The 9,817-nt window shown below is 35.5% G+C and overlaps 1 pseudogene; it reads left to right on the top strand.

The window, feature by feature from the left end:
- The first annotated feature begins 8,087 nt into the window (after positions 1-8,087).
- LOC102026133 lies at positions 8,088-9,268 on the top strand (annotated as a pseudogene).
- Positions 9,269-9,817: the final 549 nt, after the last annotated feature.

Genomic DNA, 9,817 nt, shown 5'->3' on the forward strand with positions numbered 1-9,817 from the left:
GGGAGTGAGACGCCGATCCAAAGACCCAAAAAAACCGGCGCTCCCCCCCAGGCTCATACTCTTAGTGAGGGACGTATACACAATTTGAATACAGAACAAATTCTTTTGTTTGCTTTGGCATCTGTCCTTTATATTGATTCATTTCAGTGTCTTATAAAATAACATTGGTGGGATGGAGAGAAGACAAAGCAGGAAAAGGCAGCAACTTAATAAGTGATGTTTTATATATTCATTATGGTTACTGACTTTATTCTATTAGGATCCAACTTAATTAAATCTATTCTCCATATCTGAAATACTCAAATATACAAAATGAAACAGCATAAAAATAGATTCAAGTCTCCCATTTTCTTCAGGAAATAAGTCACCATGGGAGTTATAAACATTCTTCTTTTGCATTCAGGACATAAAACAACTTAGCCAATTTGCATATTGCACAATTATTTTTCATTTATTATTTATTAGTATTATCATTATTACCTCTAAACACCACCTTTCCAATAAAGTGGGTAGAAACTGAATTTTCTGCAGATAAGTATTAAATACATAAAAATATATATAGTATAAAATATCTCAAGTGTTTATTTAAGTCCCTAATTTTGTTATAGTATTAACATGGGTTTGTAATTTGCTCTTGAGATTTTTTATAGCACAGTGTCACTTTTATATGATTTTGTTCTCTAACATAATGAAATTTTACTTGATTAAACCCTCTTCAGATTTCTCTGGTGCTCTATTCTCAATGACTTTTGCCCTTCGTGTTCACCTCTACACTGTATAATTTAGCAAGAGTACTACTAACTCCGTTTGGCCCATACTTAACACCTTCAGTCCGGGATCACCCTCCACAGCTGATTCGGTTCTGAGGCTTCCTCCATCTGAGATGGTGCCTGATCACCCCAAATGCCCTTCAGCCAGAATCCTGCCTTTTACCTGTGCAGTTTCTTCGTGGTCACTTTCCAGCCGTTGACCTCCACTCTGCTCCACGACTATAAATTTCCACTTTTCCTTTTCTCAACAGAGTTGAGTCCAATTTCTCTCTCCTAATGCAAAGCTCCACTGCATCGATCTCTCTGCGCGCCTCCATGGTTCCACTGAATAAGGTGACCTTCACTGTTCTTCAGCAAGTGCCAAAAATAATTTCTTCTTGAGCAAGTCCAATTCAAACGTCACTAACCATATATACAACCTAACATACAGAGTCTGCCAAAAATGTACAGAGTTTGGAAAAAGAGAAATGATAGGATTTCTTTCAACAGATGGTACCCCCATATAGGGGACCCTAGAGGATGTTGTATAGTGCAGAAGACACACTATACTGCCAGATCCTAGAGAAGAAATTGAAAATGCGTGTGTAGCAATCTCAATGATCAGGCTTACCACAGCAGCAGTTTGCTGTACTAATAAATATCTGGCCACTCATGATCACCACTTTGAGCACCTCTTGTCATTGTAGAGGCCAAAGGTAACTTGTATTAATCTCATGATGTTTCAATAAATTTAGTATTAAAATGTTTATACAAGTTTTTCTTTTCCTCAGGTGAGAACACATTTTTCAGTGAACTCTTTTTATTTCAGTAAACACTTTTTTCAACAAACACTAAAAATAATAGAAATTTCCTGTCTTGTTCCAAATATAGGCTAGTTATATAGCTAAAGAACCAATAATATGGTTTTAAATATATTAGGCCAGAAAATAGGTAGTCCACAAGGCCTTTAGTGATCTTTTTGTTTTGTTTTAAGCATTGCAGAGATTCAAACCTCTGCACCTACACAATACTAAATATGAAAGTACCAAAGGATATGCATCCAACATCAGGATAGAAATTGGGTGAAAAGAAAAATATTTTTAAATGAAAGCTATTACCAGTTTTAATTTTGTGTTATTTTTATTCTTTGGTTTAAAAACAAAACTTTTCATAATTTTATATTATGCTCTGTTCTGCATCTTCTGGACTAATTTACTTTGTGTCTCTAATTTCTGAGTGAAATTCATGTGCCACTGTGGTATTTCATCTTGCTTTGTCTGATGAATTTCACAAACCATCTTGTAGAGGCTTTAGGTAGTGTTTGAATTTGAAAGAATAGCAAAATCAAATTATGGAAAATGAAATCAAGGAAATAAAATAATCATAGACATTAACGATGGACCATCTCTTAGGTAACAATCTGTTTCCTTAGTACAGCAACATTGGTTCTGGCTACATAAGCTTAAATTGCAAAGATCATTAAGTAGCTATCTAATAGAAACCAAATTCCATGCAAAATAATTCCTAAGAAAATCAGGGAAGCTATTGTGTAATAGAACAATTCTTTTGTAACTTTATTTAATTACCATCTTTTTCATGTAGAGACACTGTAGTTTTTCGTCTATTCATGTAACAATTTAGTTGCTTTTTCACTAACTGATGGCATCAAAAGTCTTAAACTATAAGCAACCTCAAGATATCACCTAGTTCAATTTAAGACTTGTACACATATGTCTCTAGGAACCATTTAAATGTTGACATTACTTTGATATTTAAATTGTTCTCATAATGTCTGTGATTTGATTTCAGGTATTACAGCACTCCCTAAAATACATTTGTCCAACCTTGTCTTTTATTTTGTGTATTTGCTACTGAAGAGTACTTGTATCTAAGAATTCTTTAACTTTTTTATTATTCCTTTGAGATCAAGCACACTAACAAAATAACTTATCCACCCCCAGATAAATGTATAGCAACAGAAAATAAACTATAGTATAGTTTTTGAACTTGTTGCAACTTAGGCAATGAAGCTCTCTCTCAGAACAAAGAGGGTATGTTTAAAGCATACAAAAACATGTCCTTCATAAGAAACAAGGCAGATTATCCTCCTTAACATTTGCTTTACACAATATAATATATTACCTCATGACACAATAAAATCGGATATGTGATGAGAGTAGGAGGAGATATGATAGTTTCAAAATCAATATATTTAGCAAATTAAATATGAGCAACAGAGTTAAAGATAACAATATGTAATATAACAACCACTGTTAATTTCTAACATTTTGTCTTGAAACTCTGTATCACTTTTAATGTCCTTGTTTTGCTTCATTTGTTTATGATGTTGGTATGTTGCTGCTATTGTTCTTATTTTTCTCCCATTTGCTACTCTCTTTACAATAAAAAAAAATCCAAATTGGTATTAAAGGAAAGATACCATGATTAATAGGAGTACATCTCAGAAAGGCAGAATATATTCATACGTACGATCAAAACTAATTTTGAACAAAGTACAAGTACAATTCAATGGTGAAAGAATAGTCTTTCCAAAAATCAGTGCTAGAAAAATTGAGCTCATGTATGCAAAACCTAGAACCACCATGCATATTAAGGGCTTTATTACAAAAGTTAATAAAAATGAAGCATTAATCTCAGTGCAAAATCTAAAACTATAAAAATTCAAGATGAAAACAGAGAAACAAGCATTATGATCTTGACCTTGTTTTAGGAAAAGATTTCTTACATATGATGCCACAGCAGAGTAATGAAAGCATTGATGAAATGTGCTTGATCAAAACTAAAGACTGTTCTTTTCAAAGCAAAGTTACCACAAAGTTACCAGAAAGTTACTGAGTTAAAGATCCATATAACTTATTTGCAAGTCATATATATTGAAGAAACTGTGTCTATTATAAGCAAAAAATGCTAAAAATTCAAGATTAAGAAAGTAAACAAGTCAAAGCAAACAAAAGGCCAATTGATTTGCACTGACATGTTGCCATAGAAGACATACAAATAATAAATAGAAGTATTTAAAAATGCTCAGTAAGGTTAGTCATTAAGGAAAAAGAAACTAAAACCCGAAGGACATAGCAGTATGAATGTCTAAAAGAAAAAGACTGATTATCCTATAGATCAGTCAAGATGTTGGGGGCTGGGGATTTAGCTCAGCTGCACAGCACCTACCTGGCAAGCGCAAGGTCATGAGTTCGATTCCCAGTACCGGAAAAAACAAACAAACAAACAAAAAGATGTAGAGCAAAATGTTAATGCTAGTGGGAATGCAAATTTGGAAAATAATTTTTTATTTTCTTAATATTTAAACATATACTGCTTCACTCATAAATATGTACCAGGAGGAATGAAGGCAGAATACATGTATACAAAACTATTGAACATAAATGTTTATACAGCATTATATTATCCAAAACTCCCTAAGCATCAATCAAGAAAAGAATGTGTCAGCAATTTGTGGTACATCCATACAATGGAATACTATTCAACAATAAAAAGGAATAAACTATTGATACACACAATAAAACTGATGAATCACTAAATGCTTATGCTGAATTAGTAAAGTCAGATGGTAAAAATATATATTTCATGATTCCATATAAAATGAAAACCATTGTGACCAAAGGTAGATCATGTTAGCATGGTGTTATGGGCAGAAGAATGGATGGGGGCAAAACAGAAATAAAAGAGAAGGCTGAGGATATAGCTCAGTGGCACAAGCACCTGCATGGCAAGTGCAAGGTCCTGAGTTTGATTCTCGGTACTCCCCCAAAAAAGTGAAAAAAAGGACTTGATGAATAACGTGTTCAAGGAAAAAATTTATCATGGGAGCAAAATCCCCCAAATTAATGTTTCTAAAATTGCAAAAATAAAAGAGAATTTTGACAGGTGATAGATATGGTCATTTTCTCCATTGTGATACTTTTATAGGTATATACATACATTGTAACATAAAATCTAACACTTAAATATAGGAAGTTTACTGTGAGTTATTTATATTTCAGTAAAGTTGTTTAAACATTTACTGTAGTATATAAAACATATCAGTGTATTCCTTTAGGATTAATTTATTAGTTAATTTGATTTAGTCATTCTACAAAGTAAACATATATCAAAGCATTACACTGTGTCCATAGAAGATATGTAAATACTGTTTGTCAATTTAAAATAAAAATGATATGAAATTAGGGGCTATTATTCTGGAAAATAATGAGTATTAAAGTATAAATATTACAAACACAGTACAGAAAGAATTGTAATACATGATAGACCCTCTCATTAGTAAATGAAAAGGCTTAATTCAGTCACTGTTTCATTAGTAGTTTGGAAGAAACAAAATAATAAAAACAATATTTTGATTATATATAGGAAGAATAAGAATGAAATTTAGAAAAGATATGAGTTAAGAAAAGCAACCAAACCAAATTGAGGCAGGTCAAAACATTAAACTTGGGACAATAAAATACTAAAAGTGAAATTTTAATATTGACAGTCAATAGGCTAACAGCCACCATTTAGGTATTAAGGATAATAAGAAGAAAAAATATAGTGGAAGTAACTGAATAGAAAATTTTTAAAAATTGACTTTATGTCATTCCTTGGTATGATATTTAATATTTCTGCTCTGACTGCCCAAGGGGTCTTGATTTAATATTCTGTCACAATAAATGTAAGATTTATTTTTCTGAAAATAAAGAGAGGTTTCTGAGTGTGCATGTGTGTGTTTCCTTCAGTTTAGATTATAACTTTTATCTTAACATACCTACCCATGAGTAAAAATACAGTTTTATAGCAATTTGAATTTTCTTTTATGATAAAATTGTATAAGATGTTCAAATTTGAAGGCCAGAGCTTAAAATCGGAATTATTTCACATGTTTGTTGAGAGCCCTGACCTTTAACTCAGCATAAAAACTGCATAGGTTCTATTTAAATTTTAACACATACTTATAATGTATACTGTGTTTACTTCTAAAATAAAGAGACAACTTGCTCTAAAATATAATATTTTAATTAAATACACTAGAAGAAAAATTGTATGACATTATTAGATTAATTTTATTTATTTATCAATTTATTTATTTAGCTGGTACCTGGAATTGAACTCAGGACCTTGTGCTTGCCATGCAGGTACTTGTGCCACTGAGCTATATCCCGGGCCCTAGATTAAATGATATAAATATTATAAATATAAATAATATAAATTTTATCTCTTTTTGACACATTAGCAAACTTTACATTTAGGTGAAGGCCACTTTACCAATAGAAGCTTCTAAAGAAGTGCAACACATGTGAGAGTTTCCTGTAAGTGACACTGTAGTTTCATGAATCTATTCCTGGAAATAGTTACATGGGCTATAAATGTTAAATTTTTGTCTCTTTTTAAGTCCCCCTAATCTAACTGGAATATACATCCTTTCAAAAGCATTTTGTCAAGCTCTTGGTAAACAGAGCATGTCTCACTCATGTACTTACTGGTAAGGACCTCATGAAATGGTCGTGCCAATCGTGTGGATATTCTCATACTAATGAGAAGCAACCTTCTTCTAACTTTCAAGTGCATATCACTTGAAATGATGTCATAAAATCAGTCTATAAATAACCCCCTGGTAGGATTCAGTAGCAAATGTCACCAGATACAAACAAGTATAAAAGTTCCACAGTTCTGAGAAATGTTGAATATTAAGCCCCTTTTTAAAAATTGAGTTTATGTTTTCTTAGTTGATAACAATCCAACAGAAAGGAAAACTTCAATAGGTAGTAAAAGAAAAAAAAAGCATATGAAAACAATGAGAATGTTAAATTAAGATATTTCTATATCTTCTGGGGAAATTCACTGTCTCAGCTACTTCTTTTCCCCTATCTTGGCACTGTTCTTTAGAAAGTCTGTCACTGCTATTACTACATTTCAAAATATGTGGAAGACAGAATTTTGAATGTGTCCACCATGAAGAAATGATAATAGTTACAGGTGATGTCTATGCTACTTACCCAGCGTGGCTTATTACCCAATATATACATGAGTCAAAACATCACAGTGTACCTCATAGATATGAACAAATATTTTTTATTAGATGAAAAATTAATTTTAAGAGAGATAATAAATGTCTATGTATTTAAATATACTATACAGCTATAGTATTAGCATAGTGCCTTATTACTAGAAAGGCAGCTAAAATTTTCCATTGTCAAAAATTAATTCCAAAGAATAGTGGAAGTAAATATACACTTACTCCTTATATCAAACCTACCATTTCAGTTCCTCGAAGTTCTGTTTTTGGTGGCTTTGGAAACAGAGGAAAGAAAAAGCTTTGGGATTCTTAAACCCATCAAAATTCAGAACAGCGAGCAGTGGGACTGTGCTGAGTTGGCCTTCTGTCTAGTTTCTTTACAGAGATTCTAACTGTATAACATACACAAAATTCCCATTTGCAATAAATGCAGACTCTGTTTACATGTTAGGGTGTAGTTTTTAAAATACCCTTTGATTTCCTCATCCAAACACAAGGGTGCATACACACCAAGGTGCTTCTCTATGCATGGGACATGCTGCGATGCACCAGGGTGCTGACAGTAATTTAGGAGCACCATCGGTAGGAACAGAGGAGGCTCAGAAGGATGGTTCGCTTTGGATTGCAGGCTAAATATGCTTTGGGATTCTAAGGCAAAAGTAGCGGAGGGCGAAAATCAATAAGAAATAGAAAAGCACTGTGAAAAGTAGGTAGAAACTGATAGAAGCATAGAAGCTAGAAGCAATCCACAGGCATTAATTTTCAATTTTTATGTGTTTGGGAAAGATCCAATGTCTAGAATGTTGACTAGGGCTTAAAACAACAAAGGTTTCTTTTCAAAAAATCCAGTGTTCTTCAGAACATAATTTTTTAAAATTTCATTTGTTTTGTATTTATTAGTGAATAGTGCACAAAACCAGTAGTTTCTCTGTACTATTTTCTTACATGTGCATAATGTATTAAGCACATGAGTGATTGAATTCAGCCATGTGTGATTCAGTCTACTTAATAAGGAAAAGTGATTTGCTTTTCCTTATTTGCTACATTGCTCACATGCAAGGTAAATTGAGTTTTGTCACCTATCACAACCAGATCTAAAACACTTGTCATTTATTGAATATCTACTATGTGCCTGGCACTATTCCAGGAAAAACAGAGTCGTAGACCATATGTCTATGTCTACAAAAGACAGATGATAAAGAAGGTAAAAATAAGAAATATTCACAGGGGAAGGGATGGGCCCTGACATCTTTGCCTTGCTGAAAATGTGACATCAGAGTGGAAGCAGGACAGAAGCGAGGTATGCAGTCATGTGGAGGTCTGAGAAGACAATACTGAAGCTCAGAGTGTGGCTCGTGCAAAGGCCCCATGAAAAACGGTCCTGGACCAATCACTGGAGGCACATCTACAAGAAGCTTGATTTGAGGGCTGATTGCAAACCCCAGACCTATGGGATTGGGCTGAAGGAGCTGTACTCATGGAAGAGAAGAGGTGGTGGCCCAGGAGGGTGGACCACACCGTGGGCTGGTCGCTGGACAGACACACGTACGGGGGCTCCTTCCTCTACCACCTGAATGAAGACGAGCCCCCTTGTGGCCCTGGGCTTCGCGGTGGGCCTGGACTACCAGATCCCGTACCTGAGTCCCTTCCGAGAGTTCCAGCGGTGGAAGCACCACCCCTGCATTGCGCCCACACTGGACCGCGGCAAGAGGATCGCCTACGGGGCCAGGGCTCTCAGCGAAGGTGGCTTGCAGTCCATCCCAAAGCTCACCTTTCCTGGCGGTTTACTGATTGGCTACAGCCCTGATTTTATGAACGTGCCCAAGATCAAAGGCACTCACACGGCCATGAAAAGTGGCAGTCTGGCAGCAGAAGCGATTTTTAATCAACTGACTGATGCAAATCTGCAGTCACAGACGGTAGGACTCCATGTAACTTGAGTAGGAGGACAATTTAAAGAAATCTTGGGTGTGGAAAGAGCTATATTCTGTCAGAAACGTAAGACCATCCTACCATGGAATCGTGGGTGTGTATGGAGGGATGATTTACACTGGAATATTTTACTGGATTTTGAGAGGAATAGAGCCATGGGCTCTAAAACATAAAGGTTCTGACTCTGACCAGCTCAAACCGGCGAAGGACTGCACACCCGTCGAGTACTCCAAGCCCGACGGCAAGATCAGCTTTGACCTCTTGTCATCTGTGGCTCTGAGCGGCACCAACCATGAGCATGACCAGCCAGCACACCTGCCTGAAGGACGACAGCGTGCCCTTCCGCAGGAGCCTGTCCGTGTAGGACGGGCCCGAGGAGCGCTTTTGCCCGGCGGGAGTTTATGAATTTGTACCCTTGGAACAAGGTGATGGATTTCAGCTACAGATAAACTCCCAGAACTGTGTGCACTGTAAAACATGTGCTATTAAGGATCCCAGTCAGAATATCAACTGGGTGGTGCCTGAAGGTGGAGGAGGACCTGCTTACAATGGAATGTGAACTGCAGCTGGTTCCACTGGCAGGTGCACTTCACAGTCAGATTCTTTAGAATGCAAATGTGTAGCAAGCTAACTTTAAAATGTCTTGGTGGGGCTTGGTGGTGCACGCCTGTAATCCCAGCACTCCGGAGGCTGAGGCAGGAAGATTGCCGAGTGCTCAAGGCCAGCCTGGGCTATATAAGTGAGTTTAAGGCCAGCCTGAACTGCGTAGTAAGACCCTGTCTCAAAAAACCAAGCCAAAAAATAATAATAACAATTGTTTTGAAGTCAACATATATCCTTCACAAACTATCAGTAAAATAAAAATTTTATACAGTCTATAACACTGTCTTATGAAAATCATGAATTATTTCTCTTAAATAAAACTGTATGAAGCATCTAAAAAAAAAAAAAACCATTACCAGTGCAAAAGAAAGGGCAGAGGGCAGAGGGCAGAGGTAAAATTTTAAAATATACTAGGCTTACGTCTTAATCTTCCTGTTCTGGCTGATGTGTTGATAGAAAACTGAAGCAAGGGAAGAGCAGAAGACGGAAAAGAATTCTAAAAACA

This window comes from Chinchilla lanigera, unplaced genomic scaffold (genome assembly GCF_000276665.1).
Source record: "Chinchilla lanigera isolate Chin_1 unplaced genomic scaffold, ChiLan1.0 scaffold00104, whole genome shotgun sequence".
NCBI lineage: Eukaryota > Metazoa > Chordata > Mammalia > Rodentia > Chinchillidae > Chinchilla > Chinchilla lanigera.